General features: G+C 35.5%; 1 protein-coding gene across 10 annotated transcripts in view; it reads right to left on the bottom strand.

The window, feature by feature from the left end:
- The window catches only part of LOC116852195 (transmembrane protein 8B-like), a 213,237-nt gene that overhangs the window by 59,107 nt on the left and 139,667 nt on the right, over positions 1-14,463 (bottom strand). For 3 of the 10 annotated variants that reach the window (XM_032832285.1, XM_032832286.1, XM_032832289.1), the window contains exons 2-3: positions 8,126-8,191; positions 7,444-7,659 (exon numbers count right to left, since the gene is read on the bottom strand). The exons of 5 other annotated variants lie outside the window; for them this stretch is intronic. The gene's annotated coding sequence lies outside the window, so the exon portion shown is untranslated. Of the gene's footprint in view, positions 1-6,762; positions 7,264-7,443; positions 7,660-8,125; positions 8,192-14,463 lie in introns of all 10 variants that reach the window. 2 more of the 10 variants (XM_032832287.1, XM_032832288.1) reach the window with 2 other exon arrangements.

Below are 14,463 nucleotides of genomic sequence, written 5' to 3'. Positions count from 1 at the left end.
CTTATATTCAGTACATGCCAGTGAGTTTATAATAATTAATTTACATATTTACATATAAATTGTTTAATTTATTGTTGTTCACAGTTATTTATATTTTGTGGAATTAATTATATAGTTTTATATAATAGGATAAAGAGAGGGAATTGGTGTTAAAATAACTTTTGATATATAAAATTTTCACCTGTATCAATAATAAATATATTTATGCGAAGTATATTTTATCCTTAAGTTTGTATTCATGTTTCTAAAATCCATATATAGTTCTAACAAACTCAATTCCATTACTTGAAAGCCATTTATTTTTGAATTTTGAATTACATATTTGAAAGTGCGCTTTACTTACATTTGAAGCTCAGTTAGAACAGTATATATAACAGGATAACAGTTATAACAGTTTTAACAATATAGTACCCAGCGAAAAATGATTCGTTGGTTGACGTCAAAATGACATCAAATAGACGTTGAAATCGTCAAACCGACGTCAATTTGATATCACTTTGACGTCAATCAACGAATCATTTTTCACTAGGTATATAGATGTCACAAACATGAAGTCTTAAATAGCTCAGTAAAAAGAGCGGTTGTCTGGCAAGCGGAAGACCCGAGTTCGATCCCAGCCGAGTCTGATGTTTTTCATCTCATATGGCATTAAAAGTGGACATCTACAGATACACACAAGAGCAACACCCCCGGCCAAAGTTTCTGATCTTTCTTTCATGTGGATACAATAAAATTTATTAAATCCAAAGAAATCTTTTTGAGTTGTGAAGTAATTCTATATGAATATTCTAAGAAGTTCTGAGGAACTCCAATCATGGTGCATGTAACTTCCTAAATCATTCTTATAATATTCTTCCACGAATTCCTAGGAAAGTACAATTTCAGGAAAGGAGAAAAACTTAGGAACACTTAAAGAATTCATCGTGCTATCTGGGTATTCCCGATAGCCGTGATAAACTTAACTATATGCTAATATGTAAACTTGACTATATGCTAATTATTTTGTATAAAGTTTTCGTCTTTCAATGCATGTGTAGGTGTAATTTCTGGACATCAATCATGAATCGTGTCCTCTAGCGTGAAAAGTAAATAATTTTATTGATAAATTCAATGAAGTACAATGAAATGTTTCACTGATTTATCCTGGAGGAAAAGATTGGTAAGCTAGATATCAGTCATGTATTTTCAGATCCAGCGTGAACGTGTAAAAAGTAAACAGTATATAGTTTAATTGACAAAAGTTAAAGTTGTCAGTGAGCTCTATTAGAGAAACAGATATATGATTGATGCTATGTATTTGTCTTTTTACTATGCTTTCTTTTCATCTTATTTCTCAGTTTTCTATAACAGGAGAAAAACTTGTACGCATGGTTTGGTTTGCATGCTTGCATGTATATTTACACGATGGAAGCAAATAATCGCTTACTATTATACTGGTGATAGCTACAATGGTGCATACTTAAAACCTATAATTGAACAAATTATTGAAAAAGCCTAATGTATAGGTTTCCACGTTCATAGCGTAACATCGAATATGGGAGGAGTAAATCGGGCAATGTGGAGAGCTTTTTCAAATATTTCCGCTAACAAATATTCTACTATTAACAACTCTGTCGCTCACCCAGTAGATAAGAAACGCAAATTATTCTTTTTTGCTGATAGTCCGCATCTAATTAAAAATCTTAGAGCAGCTCTAATTAATAACAAAATTATCATGTTACCACATCAAGTTGTAGAAGCCTATAATTTGTCGTCTAGTGTTGTTCAGTTTGCTCATTTAGAAGAATTAGTAAATGAACAAGAAAACTTGTTCTTCAAACTTGCACCAAAATTAAATAAAGATGTTCTCACCCTAACAAATTTTAATAAGATGCAAGTTAACAAAGCAACCAGTATGATAAATAGAGATGTTAGCAGTGCATTAAATTTTTTTAGCAGATGAACAAAAAAATAATGATTTTAACACAACGGCTGTATTTATCGAAATAGTATCAAAATGGTTTACGTTAATTACTTCGCGAACTCTATTAGTCGCTTTAGTAAAAAACGCGAACAATGAAAAGTCTATTAATACTTTTAATAAACAAATACAGTTTTTACAGTCAGTTATTAATTTATTTAGAGATATACATATTAGTAACGACGCCAAACCTGTGCAAGCGGGTATTATGATAACGACACAATCATTTATTGAACTTACAAAGTATTTAATGGATGATCGAAGATACTTATATGTATTGAGAGGACGGTTTACACAAGACTGTGTGGAAAATTTGTTCTCAAACATCAGAAAAAATTTCCCATACCAAACTCTTTACAATTCAAGCACAGTTTAAAGATTTTAAGTGTGTCTTAATATTTACAAGCGTTACAAGATACAAATTATGAACAAGATGACGGTACCTTATCATTTATCATTAAAAAAACGACCTAAAACAAATGTAATTCAAGTTATACACAAGGAGGAACTTGTAATTCCAATTGAAGCTGAAAACAGGGTTATTAATCTTAATAATTACGAAATGAACTCATTGTATCACGTAAGCGGTTATATTTTGTCTAGAATTTGTAACACTAATATAGTTTGTAATAATTGTGTCGAATCTTCAGGATCAAAAACATATGACCCTACTGTAAACTTTTCTAAATTTGTATTTCTTAGATGTTACAGAACACAGACATTATTTTTCGTAAATAATGAAACTTTTCGTTACTTTCATACGATGGAAATTATTTTTCGATGACATATACCTTATTTAAAAAATGTTACCTACGACTTAGTACAATTCTTTACTGCGAAAATGAAACATGTAGAATGTCGTACACTGAAAGACTGTCACAATATCTTCAATATAATAATGCGACGTTTTATTCGATTTAGAATTAAGATAGAATGCCAGAAAAACCGATTAAAATCACGTGTACACAGCAGCACAACTATGGCAAGGCATTTTATTGTAAAATAATATTATGTATGTATATAATATAATTGTAACATTATTATTATAAAATTATACAACAATAAATATTAATTAATATTAAAAACCTATCGTCAATTTATACCCATTTTCTATCTTTAAAATCTACCTGTGACCCGTCTTATTCATTATGTAAATCTGCAATACTTCATTATACAAAGAGGATGTCCGTTCTCAGGAATAATCGCACTCTTATGCTATTCAAAACGGGAATGTGATTGGTTCCGCTATTTTGCTTCAAAACTGCCTGGAGCCAATGAAAATTCTGCCCCAATTGGCCAGATTCTTACTTATAGGGACTTTAGACTGAAGCTCCCATGTCGAATCCCGACGACGAGTTGTCCGTGTGCCTGTTTTTTTTTTCTTACCTTAGGGCATGTAATTAATATTTTTCGAATATAATGCATTCGTTTAGCGTATATCTTTTGTTTTTATGCTATTAATCAGGAATTAGTTAGATAAGAAACAACAATAAACCATATACAAATGTTTGCAAAATATAAGTCAACATATAACTTGCAAATAATATCGCTGAAATGTACAGCAATCTACCTGCTGTGCAATGTTTGTTTTTATAGGCAAGTTAAAAGTATGATAACGAGAATTTACAACTATCCTGATTTATTTACAAGCGATACAAGTATACATTTGGGCATTCGAGGTAATATGATGCACATACAATCACTTTCACTATTTATCATCATCACCAATAATATTTTTATATGTACTAAAAATATATTTAATTGTAAGCAATATAAATTATGTGTCTATATTCGTGTTCGCGTGAAACAAACCTGACACTTCCCTAATTTTACTCCTGATTAATAGCATAAAAATGAAAGACATATGCAAAACAAATGTATTATATTCGAAGAACATTAATTATATATTCTAGGGTAAGAAAAAGAAAAACACCGCATACGGACAACTCGTCGTCGGGATTCGAACGCTTGCTGCCACCTCAAAATTGTTCGACGTGGGAGCCTTCGTCTGTTCAGCTACGCTGTCTCGCTGAAAGATAGCCGCAACTTTAGCTATACGTGTGATACAGTCCCGCGATCCAAACTTTATACTATAATTTCTCACAAACAAAGCCCCATTGTTATAAACCATGTTAGGATATTAATGCTCAACGTTCACAACTAGCAAACGTGCTATGACTCGTTCAGAAATCGATTTAGCAGTCTGTGGCATCTCTTTATAAAACGCAAAGCTCATCAGCAAATAGTGTTACAAAAAGACGCAATACATCAAGAAATTGGAAAGTCGTTGGGCTTCATATTCGCACGGTGATAAGACACAGACTTAAATTTGACTCTGGAAATCTTATATGTCGATATAGTCTTATATCGGATGTTTGAAATTGTTTATTTCCTATTTTGCGCATAACTAATAGTTAACAATGTAGTCACATTCGATAGAATCAGGCGACGGATAGGGGAGGGAGGGGCGGGGGGAAGAGGGTTGCTATAATAAAGAGTAGCATGAGGGGAAAATTTGGAGATTTTTGAGAGTATAATGAGAGAACGTTGCAAGTACCTCGGGACGTAACAATAGATTAAAAAAAAAATATTATATTGGTAAGAAAATATAAACTTTGAAAAAACATGTGAGATCCGTTCAAAAAAAACATCAGAGATGTAAAAAAAACGCTAAGTATATTATATTATTCCTCTCTCTAAAAAAAAAATGTATTGTAATAGTGTTCGTAAAAAAATATAATTATCTTAATTATTGTTACAAAAATATAATTATCTAAAAAAAATTACTTTGATAGTATTCGTGAGAACGTTGTTACAAAAATATAATTATCTGAAAAAAAAACTTTAATAAACCATTACAGTTGACGATTGTCAAAGCTACAGCTATTTATCGCTAAAAAACGGGTTTCAAGTTATAGACCTAATATTTGAGATATATTGCAATATTTTATTATAATTTCAAGTCTCATTTACATTATTCAAAAGTTAATTACGTAAAAAATTAATGTTTAATTATTCATTAATTAATTCTTTGATATCGAGTTACGCGTAAACGTGTCTTGTTAAATTTGGTACTGAGTATTATGTTTACTTTAAGCTAAATTTCTTTTAGAAAATGATGCACGAAATATCTGTGAACCTTGTCATACAAATCCTTCTTCTGTATTTGTAAGTCAATAGCGATGATATCAACAAATGTTTCAAAAAGATTGAATACTATAAACGTATTTCATATAACGTTAGTCTATGCATTGGTCTTTCATCTAATTTTATATTTTGCAAGCGTTTCGATTAAAACATTGATGTTAAGATATCAGAATAAAAAATTTTTTTGAAGATATTTGATATTTGTCTTAAACAATAACGTGTGAAAGGATTTAAGAAAATATATTAATGACGTAACAATTTAGTCATGTAATTATGATATGTATTTATCTTACAGTGTACATTAAAAATTAGGTATGCATTACATTATGCCGCAAATGGGCATGCCAAGTATGCTGCTGAGCACTTAGCTCAAGTTTTTAGCTCAAATTGAGTATAAATTCGCCTGCGATTGCTACTTTCTAGTGGAAATAAATTATTATGTCTGTACATTTATTACAAATATTGTTAAATGTTATTACTGCGTCGGAATTCGCGGTAACTTACGACTCTAAATTAGTGAATTGGTTAATTCTGTAGTTAAAAAACAATGCAGCAAAAGCGCAGGATGTCCTGTATACATGGACTCTTTCGTGATTTCATGATTTTTTTATAATATTGTTTTAAATTTTTGCAAAGTCTATTATATTTTTTACAGTGTTATTTATTAAAGTTTTTTCAGCTAATTATATTTTTGTAATAACGTTTTTTGTGAACACTATTACAGTAAATTTTTTTAGAGGTAAATTTATTACAAATATTGTTGAATGCGTAGGATGTCCTATATACATGGCCTTTTTAGTGATTTCACGTCTTTTTTATAATATTGTTTTAAATTTTTGCGAAGTTTATTATTTTTTTTTTATTTTTTGTTATTCATTAAGTTTTTTTCAGATAATTATATTTTTGTAACAACGTTTTTACAAATACTATCAAAGTAATTTTTTTTTAGATAATTATATTTTTATAACAACTTTTTTTTACGGTCGCTGTTTAGTCTACGTAATTCATCAATAAAAATCATAGAAATAAAATTTGCGAATTTCGAAAACTCGATATTTGCTAATTTAGCAGATAAAAGAACAAGAAATATACTAATTATGAATTTTTCATGACAACTGATAAAACAAATTACGTTTATATTAGTTTCGATAAAATACAACATTTAATATATGTGATATAGAGATATATCGCTTTAGGAGGCTTATAGCTATATAGCTTTTGACTACTTTCTCTAATTAGTATTAATAATCTTGTTCCGTATACGTTTGTCAAAAATCAGACACTTCCTTGCAGCAGAAGCTGAATGAATAGCATCAGCAGCGTGAAATACCGGCACCCGCAAGTAAGTATTGTATTTCTAAAGCAGACTTTATTACAATAGTTCTTAGTTTTATGAGCTTAAGAACAATGGCTACAAGAAGAAGATTTATAATCTTTTGCAAGATAACCAAAATTGGAATATCTAAAACATTGCGGTGTACGGACGTGGTTAGTGAAATTATAAATTAAATTATACGCAAAGTAACCACTGGTGTGTTAAAGGAAAGAATTCCAAAACACTCGATGTACATTAGTACATTAGTCGCTCAATATTTGTATCTTCATCCAGGTTATGAATAATAAGTTCATTACATGTCCTTAGGAGTCATACCTACAGGAATTCCGAATGATAAGCCGTAGATCAATTTTAATATTCTCAACAACCTCTAGTCCCACTTCAGCTAATTCCAGATGAATTTTAATTTTCTCCATATTCGGAGAATTGGTAACAATCTTTTAGTCCATTTTTGTGTGTGTATGAAACCTTACTTATTTTTAATCCACAGTCCGAGTTTAACAACTCTATTTATATCATCCTAAAGAGTAACCTGAAGAATAGCAAATCTATAAACGATATCTTTTTAGAGACGATAAAAGAAACTTGTATTTAGGCACGTCAAAAGTAGAACTACACGAGATCCGGATCTTAGGTACAGAGAAAGAAGAAACGATAGAAACATAGAATATAAGTCAGATGATTTCAAATTCATGTGCCTCTTTAGCACCAACATAAGTGAGTTCAATTCGCTTTCTGTTCTCAGAGAACGTATCTAAGATGGCTTTTGTAATATCTATTATATTCAAAGATTAGAATTTTCTTCTGTCTTCCAACAGTCCTGCAAAAACAGTGATACACTTCCGTATATACTCTAAAAGCAGACTCCAGATTTATCCGCTGACTTCTTACTTGTAAAAGCCAATTTGATAATAGTGATAATATGTATTTATGAATTTGTTAAAGGCCAATATTTTTTAATTGCTCATAACGACACTTGTTGACGATCTCATTGACGTACCTGATACACAGCAGACAGATGCAGACTGTCGTATAATCACTCGCCGACAAAGGCAATTGCAGACAAAAACAGATTCCACATTAGATCTTCCTCCAGCAACAAAGTTCCGATTTCCCGAAATTATCCGTTGGAGTAGATGAAAGGACGTATGCGTCATCAAACAAAGAATTAATAGACCAACAGCTTCCAGAAGTTCTGACAACTTGTAGGTTAATCCTAGGAAAAATGAAAATAAGCACCAATGAATGCGGTAGATGTAGAAACTAAAACTATGTCAAGAAAAAGTGCACCAGAAAAAGAAACTGGAAAAAGACAAGTCTCGATGGGTAGAAACAGCAGAAAAGATGCACACATACAAAACCGCAAAAAAGAACATCTATATCATGTGTCAACATAAAAGAAGAAGAGAAAGAAGGGGAGAACGAAAGAATGGAAGAAAGATAGATGAAAAAATTAAATCATTTTTATGTGATATTATATCCTCAATTTTTCCCATATCTTTATCTTTTAATTTTTTCTTAAGAAATATCAGATATACAAAAATAGAATGTATGTATGCGCGTATGTATGTGTGCATGTGCGTGTGTGCGGAAGTGAATTAAAATTCTAACTTTTTCGAAAAACTTAAGTATCATTGTAAAGAGTATAAAATATTTATTAACGTTCTTCCTATTTTACTTACACATATGCTTCCCGGTCCGGAAGTAGAAAGGTAGTGGTTGATGACAGGATTAATAGGCCAACAGACCTATAGTAGAATAAATAAATCGGAGATTCGTTGGTATGCCCGAATAGTAAAATACATTTTATTAAGTGTATCGTTTGTTCGATATAGCGTGGACAATATATGCTTGATGGCCACTATCATTATAACAATGTTGTTCGCGAGCAAACTGTTGCCCACGTGTTTTTATTCAGAAACGTGGACTTTGTTGATGCGATAGCTTTGAGAAGCAAGAAATACTACATACGTATGACTAAAATAGCTTAAATTATCCTATTTCAGACAATTTAAATTATGCAAGCATAGTAAGTAAATTTCATCCATATTTCACCTCAATATATTATAAAATATCATACTATATTCCTCATGAGAAAAAATATAAGGATTATTTAAATTAATATAGGGTTTATTCTACGAGAAAAGCAACAATTATCCAATGTTGTACATAGTACGATGTATCATCGTGGAGTAAGTTTAGCTAAATTCGATTTTTTTCTAATTGTTTTTTATGAATGTAATATTTTCTGTATGATAGTTACACAAATAGAACATACAAGAATGTACAGTAATATATAGTGAAGCAATAGCAATTTTAAAAGAATTTAATATTTCTAAAATGACATGATATGTGGGATACACATATACAGAGTGTCCTACAACTGGTAGAACACCCATTAAGGGTAGGTAGGGAGTGAAATTTGGAACTGAAAGTTCTTCTTCCATTTTTGGATCCGACAATTAGTTAATGAGATATTAATTTGTAACCGCAATGTCTCGCGTGCCGAATTATAATACATTCGCCGGTTCGGGTTCGTAGGAGGAGGAATAATTTTGAAATAGTGGACTCAAAAATAAACTTGGTCGTATATTTAAAATAAAGTGCTGCTATACATTAAATTATATTTTTTATGTTGACGCCATTGGTTTTCGGTCGATTGTGTATACGCTTATCTGATGTTTGGTTTCGGCGATGGCTCACAAGGTGTTGTGAGCGGTGCGCGGAACGCGGTCGGTATTGTTGTCGCGTTGCTTCTTTCGACGTGAATCCGTCTGTTGTCGTTTCACTTCTATTCTCTTTAAATGCCGGTTGACAATATCTTTCGCGGGACGTGGTCTTGCAGCTTAGCTGCGTTCGGTAAATTGCCCCTATGGCAATTTCTCGTATGCAACGGTTTCTTTAGATAATCGTGGATACGGTGATCGCAGGCGGAGGCCGCTTAAGCAATCCGTCTGCCGGAGTGGAGCCTTCGTGGGCTTCGGCTGCCTGATTTCTCGAATGAACCCTGCTCGTTTATACGAGATCGCGGATGCAAAGAATACAAACTTGCGGACGCGTCGATGCGCCGCAGTCACGGAATAAGTCCGCTCTCGCTTTCTGAGTGCGGTCTTTAGAGGTACGGAGATCGACTCACGTCCTTGCGAGTCGATGACAGTATGATCCTGTCGCGGATCAATACAATACGGTAGCGAAGCTGCGCTGCAACGGAGCGGTGCTTCGTTAATACGGAGATGAGTTCGCACGTTGCAATTCAATGCCGGTGTGATCTCGCTCGTGTTAAGGCGAGTCGAGATCCGGTGCAACGATGGGAAGGTTGCGTTAAAGCGCCCTTTCTGCGAATGGTTTCCAGGACCTTCGATAGCCTTGGAACTCTACGAATTACGGTATTTAGCTCCGTGTCGGCGCCACGTATTCGTGAGCCGACGGCGGAGTGACTTCTGTCACGTCTTCGCGAATGGGAATCTGCCAGGAACGGTATTTGGAGCAATGTCGATGTTACGTATTCGTGAGTGGACGGCGGAGTAACTCCTGTCGCGTATTCGCGAATGAAAGTCCACCAGGAACGGTATTCAAAAAGATGTTTTAGTAATCTTACTCGGTATCGGAGGTTCGGATCTCTCTAGAAATCGGTATTTCGAGAGCGGATCGGATTCTGATCTCAATCTGAATTCGCTGCGCTTTATATTTGCGAATCTCGTTTGATTCGCTGTGTATCGCGGATGTTCGGCGATTTGTTTACACGTGCGTTTTTGCGCGTTTTTGCGCGTTTCCGCGTTCTTGTTGCGTGTTGTTATGTTTTCCTGCTCGCAACGATCCCTTTTTGGAGCGTTACAAATTAATTAAGTCTGCCAATCCCTTAGCGCCCCGTGTGAGCGCTCAGGGCCGTAGAGCGTTGTGGACTCCTCAGAGGTTCTGTTTATCTGTTTTTCTCCCCTTTTTTGTATCACAGAGGAATAAATATGGATGAGTGAGTGAGTGGATGTGCGGATGCCTGACCGGGGCTAGGGGGTGGCAAGTTTTCAATGTGTGGGGGTGATGTATGGATGTTTTTGTGTGCGGTTATGAATGCATGGATAATTTGAATGTTCTTAATGTGAGTGAGCGAAGTGATTGCACTTTATGTGCCGGAAGGGAAGGGCATGTGTGGTATGTTTCGTTCGAGTGCGTGGGTGACCTTAATATTTTCTGTATGGCGATGATTGAATATCGTGAATGATTTTAGTGTATGTGTACAAAAAGAGGAAAAAAACAGACAAGTAAGGTTCTTGAGGAGTCCACGGCGTCTTACGTCCCTGAGCGTTCACTCAGGGCGCTAAGGAATTGGCAGACTTAATTAATTAATATCTCGTTAACTAATTATCGGATCCAAAAATAGAAGAGGAACTTTCAGTTCCAAATGGTATCCCCTATCTACCTCTAACAGGTGTTCTACCAGTTGTGGGACCCTGTATAATATGTGTATTAAAAACTTTGTGAGTTTCATATAAACACCGTGTGATGCATTCAACAAAGAGATGGCACGAATTACGAAATGCGAAATGAAACGAGTCATACATTCTGTCAAATAAATACCGGGAATTGTTCATTTCAAAAGCCCGCATATAAGGTATGAAAATAAATTTTTTGCTGTAAGTTAGTACTAATATACCTAATTGTCACGTTGAGTTTTGACGCTATTTGTCAACCAGTTTGTTTACAGTTATTGGTTTTGTTAGTTGACCTCAAGTGTACTCTGTAATTTATAAAATGGATAAAAATATCGAACAAAGAGCGTGCCTCAAATGTTGTAAACAAAATTTCTTGGGCTGAGTTGTTGAAAATGTTATAGAAGACCTACAGTGAATTAGTTTTATCGAAAACACGAGCATACGAGTGATATAAAGCATTCAAAGAAGGCCGAGAAATAGTTGAAGATTTGTTCCAGTCGATCTTCAAGCTTGATCTACAATATGTTCTTTGCGTTCTGTTTCTTGTCTTCTGTCTTTTTCAAGCTTAAAGCTTAAAGTGTGAGTCAGAAAGAGATAAAGAAAAAGAAACAAGAAGCAAACAAGAAGCACATTATAAATCAAGCTTCAATATCTTCGACTGACGAAAACATCGACAAAGGGGCAAAAAGTCAACAAACAATATTATCTGAACGTTATGAGGCGCTTGAGAGAGAATGTTTGCCAGAAAAAGCCAGATTTGTGGAAGAACAATTCTTGGATTTTGCACCACGATAATGCGTCGTCTCACACATCGACCCTTGTACGCGAATTTTTGACCAAAAACTCAATGAATGTCATCGACCAAGCACTGTATTCGCTAGATATGGCCCGTGTGACTTTCTCCTGTTCCCCAAACTCAAATTACCATTTCGTGGAAGATGTTTTGAGTCTACTGAAACCATAAAACAAAATTCGGAGAAGGAGCTGCAAACCATACTGGAAAGTGCTTATAAGGAGTGTTTCAACGACTGGATTATTCGTTGACATAAGTGTATCGCATATAATGGGGCCTATTTTGAAGACGACAAAATAAATTTGGATGATTAAACTAATATTTTGTGTTTTATTGAACAATTTCCGGTGAACAATGCTATGATTATTAAAGAAATTTATTAGTGGGATTTCACACGTATGCTTCTTTGTGGCTCCGACGAAGCATTGTGACCTTCATATGATCCTTTAGAGTCAATCGGACTCTACATGTTCCCCCGTGATTTTAAATTATTATTTTTGTTTTCACTGTAAAATTTGAAGAAATGAAAATATTAGGAACACCCTCCAATCGCCTTGACTTCGACAAATGTTGTTAAGGTCATGGTCTTGAACAACATTCAAAAGGTTTCAGCCGTCGGTAGAACACCTTGGGTACCAATGCTAATGGCAACAATATTGTAACTTTGAAGCCTTTTAATTCGAAAATACTTAATGAAAAAATATTTTATTATATTAGATGTACAACTTTGCTTCCGCCGTTTTTTTTCCGAAATTCGAGGCTTTATTGTAAAAAACTGGTTATACATTTATGATTCAAAGTATTGTCGCTGGCCACTACTTTCTCTCATCTTTCAGGCAGTGTACGAATTCCGCGTCGAAAAAACTGGTCATCTTTTGAGGTGATCCACGAATCGATCCAATTTTTTACTTCTTCATAAGACCGGAAGTGCTGGTCAGCCAGGCCGTGTGCCATTGATCGAAACAAGTGATAGTCAGAGGGAGCTACGTCTGGAGAATATGGCAGGTGGGGTAGGACTTCCCATTTCAACGTTTCCAAGTATGTCTTGACCACTTTCGCAACATGGGGTCGAGCATTGTCATGCTGCAAAATCACTTTATCGTGACTCTCGTTGTATTGCGACCGTTTGTCTTTCAATACTCGGCTCAAACGCATCAATTGCGTTCGATACCGATCGCCTGTGATTGTTTCAGTCGGTTTTAACAGCTCATAATACACTACGCCGAGCTAGTCCCACCAAATACAGAGCATGACCTTGGAGCCGTGAATATTCGGTTTGGCCGTCGACGTGGAAGCATGGCCGGGAACTCCCCATGATTTTCTGCGCTTGGGGTTATCGTAATGAACCCATTTTTCGTCCCCAGTCACAATGCGATGCAGAAATCCCTTCCATCTTTGCCTTTCAAGCAGCTGTTCACAAGCAAACAAACGCCGTTCAACATCTCTCGGTTTCAATTCGTACGGCACCCAATTTCCTTGCTTCTGAATCATTCCCATGGCTTTGAGGCGTTTTGAAATGGCTTGTTGAGTCACTCCCAATGATCGTGCCAATTCTTCTTGATTTTGACACGAGTCTTGATCAAATAATGCCTCCAATTCTGCATCTTCGAAAACCTTCTCTCTTCCACCGCTATGCCGGTCTTCGACGTCAAAATCACCGTTCTTGAAACCACTCACGACACGTTCTTTCACTAATAGCGGCCTCACCATAAATATTTGAGAGTATTCGATGAGCCTCAGCCGCAGATTTCTTCATATTGAAGCAGAAAATTAAAACCTCCCGCAAATGACGAAAATTTAGCTCGTAAACTGACATTTTCAATCGAGAATAACTTTATGATGCAGACACAAATCGACTAATGTTTCTTATGTTGACAGATGTCCAAGTTTATTGTATGACGTCTATGATCTATTTATTTCGACCACCACTTACCGCTAAAGTCATCTATAGGAAAAGGGCGGAAGCAAAGTTGTACACCTAATAATTTTTAAATCATTAAGTTTATAAATGATTATTACAATAATAAACTGACTGTTATGATAATTAAATATCTATGATTATAAATATTCCGTCATTTATAATATCCTTTCTCTGTTTAAATTTGTCTCTTTTTTGTCCTACTTTTAATTAGTACCGCCATGGTACCAATGGTATTTATTACAAAAATTGAATACAGCCAATAAGAGCATAAACGGTCAGTAGCCAGTCTCTGTATATAGAGACTCTAGGAAGATCCAGTTCTCCTGCGACAGAGGAATATATCCCTCCAGCAGGAAAACCTGCGCCTAAAGCGGAGCTAACCGCAGCCAGGAAAAGGCTAGCCACCTGGAGGAACCGCAAGTCGTTGCCACCACCAGTAGTGATATATCTCCGACATACTCCTTCGCGATGGCAGGGCTGTTGTCATTAGCAGCCTCCTCCCCTTCCGCTGAGGGGGTGACAAGACGCAAGGCACCTCCTGCAGAGAGGGAAAGAAGGTCAGCCGCGGCGGGAGTCAAATGAACCCACACCGGGGCTACAACAACTGAAGATGATGAATATCAGGGTGGAGAGCTTTAAAATACGCTCAGCTGACGCTGGGGGTCGGAGTTGCACGAGCCCGGCGGCGACAACCGTCGACCCTCTCCTCCCGCGGCGACGGGCGCACGGGTGTGGAATTCCGGACGACCCTGAACAGAGTGAATCAGAGTCGATCGGAAGAGCATAGAGAAAAAGAAAGGAGAAAAAAGGAGGCAGCAGACAGCGGTGGAGGCCTGGGTTCCGCCGCCCCAAGATCTCAACCGCTGAAGTCGGCGG

Source organism: Odontomachus brunneus, unplaced genomic scaffold (assembly GCF_010583005.1).
Source record: "Odontomachus brunneus isolate Ranch 3 - 2012 unplaced genomic scaffold, Obru_v1 Obru_scaffold_206, whole genome shotgun sequence".
NCBI classification, from domain to species: domain Eukaryota; kingdom Metazoa; phylum Arthropoda; class Insecta; order Hymenoptera; family Formicidae; genus Odontomachus; species Odontomachus brunneus.
Note: the sequence above shows the minus strand (reverse complement) of the source record. Positions and strands in the feature narration are given on the sequence as shown.